Below are 4544 nucleotides of genomic sequence, written 5' to 3'. Positions count from 1 at the left end.
ATCTGATCACGAGAGAATAAGGATAGTAATTAAGAAAGGTACATCTCTAATCGCCCTATGATCATGATCTAGATCCGCAGCTGCTGCAGGAGCCCCTTTTTGCAGTGAAGACTGGAGAGCCTGCCCCAGCAACTGGGGGGGGTCTCACGCAGTGCATGCACTTGTAGGTGGGGTCTCCAAAGATAACAGCAAAGGGTCCAGCTTTTATATCATAAAATAAACAACTTACATAATTCTTAAAATGCAGAGTCTCTGGTCCCAGTTGCTCATTGCCTCCCCTCCTAGAGCATGGCCAAGGCCTCAAGAGAGAAGATATCTCTCATCTTCAAACTCAAGGTGCAGCATTCCTACATAGTTTGTCTCCGTTCACGCAATGTTCATGCTTGTTCTGATTGGTCCGCCAGGGTGTTGATGGTCTTCCTTGTCCTGTGTATGTTGGAGAAGTTACAATTGAGAATAGCACAGCCCAATTAGAATCATAGAATCATAGAATCATAGAATCATAGAATAGTTAGTTTTGGAAGGGACCTTAAAGATCATCTAGTTCCAACCCCCCCTGTCATGGGCAGAGACATCCCACTGGCTCAGGCTGCCCAAGGCCCACCCAACCTGGCCTTGAACACCTCCAGGAATGGGGCAGCCATAACTTCCCTGGGCAACCTGGGCCAGTGTCTCACCACTCTCATGATGGAGAAATTCTTCCTAATGTCCAGTCTAAATCTGCCCCTCTCCAGTTTATACCTGTTTCTCCTAATCCTATTGCCACAAGCCTTTATGAAGAGTCTCTCCCCAGCTTTCTTGTAGCTCCTTCAGGTACTGGAAGGTCTCTGTAAGATCTCCTCTGAGCCTTCTCTTCTCCAGGCTGAACAAGACCAACTCTCTCAGCCTGTCCTCGTATGGAAGGTGCTTCAGCCCTCTGCTAATCTTCGTAGCACTCCTCTGGACCAGTTCTACTGATAATAGTGACTATGATGCATTTTCTCACATTCTATGTATTACAGATAGCATAGCACAGTTCTACTGATCATAGCAATGTGAGAAGTCACAGATTAAACAGTTGACATAGCAACGCAATACGAATCCTCCATGGGTCCACTGGTATTGTTTTAGGCTTGTTTACCAGGCCCTGTCGCTTCACCAGGAGGGTAACCTTGTCAGAGAAAGAAATTTGTCAGGCAGGACTTTCCTGTTGTGAACCCAGGCCATCTGGGACCAATGGCTGTGTGGTCTTTCGGGTGTTTTTCAGTGCCTCCTAGAATAATCTCCTCCATCATCTTCCCAGGCACTGATGTGAGACTGACAGTCTTGTAGTTACCAGGGTCACCCCTTACTGCCCTTCTTGAAGATTGGGACAACATCTTCCAGCTTGCAGTCACCTGGACCTCTCCAGAATCCCAAGAGCATTGAAAAATCATTGAGAAAGGCTTCTCTAAGACATCTCTTAGCTCTTTAATTACCCTCGGATGAATCCCGTCAGAGATTGTGTCAACAGCTCCCCCTCAATTTCATGTCATCTGCAAACTTAGTATCTGAAGTGGCAGGGCCTGATTGACAGGTTTAAAACAATATAGGTGACCCACGGATGATTCATGTTGCATTGCTACGTGTATTGTTTAATCTGTAACTTCTCACATTGCTATGATCAGAGGATTATAACTGTGCTGTTCTTAGGGAGAGTGAGAACGTGTTTCATGGCTGGCATTATCAGCAGAGTTGGGCTGTGCTACCTTAATTGTAGCTTCTCAAATATACAAGAGGAGAAAAAGACAACTATCGACACCCTGGCTGACCAATCAGCACAAGCATGGGCGCTGTATAAAAAAGAGAGGAGCTGTGCAGGATTGCTGCATCTCGACAACCACAGAATAATAGAATCATAGAATAGTTTGGGTTGGAAGGGACCTTAAAGCCCATGCAGTTCCAACCCCACTGCCATGGACAGGGACACCTCCCACTGGCTCAGGCTGCCCAAGCCCCTATCCAGCCTGGCCTTGAACACCTCCAGGGATGGGGCAGCCACAGCTTCTCTGGGCAACCTGGGCCAGGGCCTCACCACTCTCATAGTAATGAAATTCTTCCTAATGTCTGGTCTAAATCTGCCCCTCTCCAGTTTATACCAGCTCCCCCTCGTCCTATCACCACAAGCAATTATGAATAGACCCTCTCCAGCTTTCCTGTAGGCCCCCTTCAGGTACTGGAAGGTCGCTGTAAGATCTCCTCTGAGAGAATGGAGAACCCCTTAGGTTGAAGATAAGAGATATCCAGCTGCTTCCTTCTCTCCTCTCCTGGGACCTTGGCTACACTCCAGAAGGAGAAGTGGTCCGTAGGCAGCTGGGACCAGAGAGCCCGCATTTTTAGGGTGATGCAGTTTGTCTATTTAAGGGTATAAAAAGCTGGACCCTTCGCAGAGATGGTTGGAGACCTCACCTACAAGTGGATGCACTGCATGGAACCCCAATTGTCTGGGACAGACTCTCGTAATCTTTGCTGCAAAAGAGGGGCTTCCCAGCGACTGCAGGTCTGGATGATAATAGTAAGACACTGGTGATGTACCTTACTTAATTACTTTACTTATTCTTTTGTACTAATTATTAGATGCATTGCCTTTAAAGCTGTTACTGTTAACTTGCTATTGATAACTACTAAACAATTGTTACCTTTCTTGCTGCAATAAGTTGAGTAAAACTTGATTTCACAGAGTATTCTAGAGTTTGGGCTTTTATGCTGATCGCATTTTGTGCTTAGCACCTTGTGGTAAAACATCAAACCTTCCGGTCCTGCACCCAGGTCATTTATGAAGACCTTCAATGTCCTGGGCACGCAGCGGCCACTGCCACCTCTCTGGGACCTGTGCTGCTGTTGACTCCGCCGCCAGGGCATGGGCACACCTCTGCGACACGGCTGCCTTAAAAGACAGGGGCACCTGCTTGCTCTCTGAAAATTCTGGCAAATAATCTCTCTTCAGACTCATTTTTGAGTTTTAGAAAGCAAACATCTTTCCTCAGGCCTGGGCAACACGAGGCAGTGATCTCCATCAATCATGTGCAGTGAGACAAGAGCTGTTACAGAATGGATTTCCCACTTACATACGTGTGTTTAAATTTTCGTGGGAATCTTATGCATATTCTATTATTTTCCAAGGTCTAATTTTAATGTTATTATGAACTTAACAACAGACAAATCTATTGCGAATTTGGAGCTTTGGCTCCAGCTCTGCGTGACCTTGGATTTGAGATGGGGAAATATCGCAGACAGAGGTCATTGTAGAAACAGACACATCTGTTCAGCACAGAGCACGCGGAACACAAGACGTAACAGTGTCTGGGAAAATGCTGTTTCAAAAAACGTGCCATAAAAAAAGTGCTCTCAGAGGGGCATTCTGCCTAACTTTCAAAAAATACAGTTCCTTCAATCAGCTTGACTTTAGCTTAAATCAAAATATTCCACTTTTTGTAATAGTAACTCCTTTTTTATCAACAGGGTATAAAAACGTGCTCTCAGAGGGACATTCTGTCTAATTTTCAAAAAACACAGTTTCTTGCGTGAATTTTACTTTAGCTTAAATCACAATATTCCACTTTTTGTAACAGTAATGACCTTTTGTACCAAGGTGCTATAAAAATCCACCAAAAAGCCAGGGACGTTCCGCCTGGCTTTGAACAAACACAGCTACTTGAGTGAATTTTACTTCAGCTTAAATCACAATATTCCACTTTTTGTAATAGCAACTCCTTGTATCACTTGGATGAACTTAGCTCTACTTTAGCTTAAATCAAAATATTCCAATATTTGTAATACCAATAGTTTTTGTATCAAGATGGTATAAAAAAAACATGTCCTCAGAGGGACATTCTGTCTAACTTTCAAAAATTACAGGTACTTGGAAGCATTTTAATTTAGCTTAAATCACAATATTCCACTTTTTATAATAGCAACTCCTTCTTGTATCACTTGGATGAACTTTACTTTAGCTTAAATCAAAATATTCCACTTTTTGTAATAGTAATGACTTTTTGTATCAACTTGGTATACAAAAACATGCCTCAGAGGGACATTCTGTTTAACTGTCAAAAAATACAGTTTCTTGGGTGAATTTTAGTTTAGCTTAAACCAAAATATTTCACTTTTTGTAATACTAATAGTTTTTGTATCAACATGGTATTAAAAAACATGCTCTCAGAGGGACATACTGTCTAACTTTTAAAAAATACAGTTTCTTGAGTGAGTTTTACTTTAGTTTAAATCGCAATATTCCACCTTTTGTAACAGTAATGACTTTTTGTATCAAGGTGCTATAAAAACGCACGCTCTCGGGGACCTTTGAACAAACACAGCTACTTGAATGCATTTGACTTTAGCTGAAATCACAATATTCCACTTTTTGTGGCAGTGCTGACTTCTCGCCTCGCCACCCCTCCCCCCACACCCGGATCCCGCGCGGCGCCGTTATCCGCTCCGGGTTTTGCATGGGGCGGACGGGGCGGCTCAGGGCGCCCTCCCCCCGCCCCACCGCCCCCCAATCCCGCGCGACGCCGGGATCCGCT

The sequence above is a fragment of the Cuculus canorus genome, chromosome 8, assembly GCF_017976375.1.
Source record: "Cuculus canorus isolate bCucCan1 chromosome 8, bCucCan1.pri, whole genome shotgun sequence".
NCBI classification, from domain to species: Eukaryota; Metazoa; Chordata; class Aves; order Cuculiformes; family Cuculidae; genus Cuculus; species Cuculus canorus.
The sequence above is the reverse complement of the archived record's forward strand: the minus strand, read 5'-3'. Positions refer to the sequence as shown.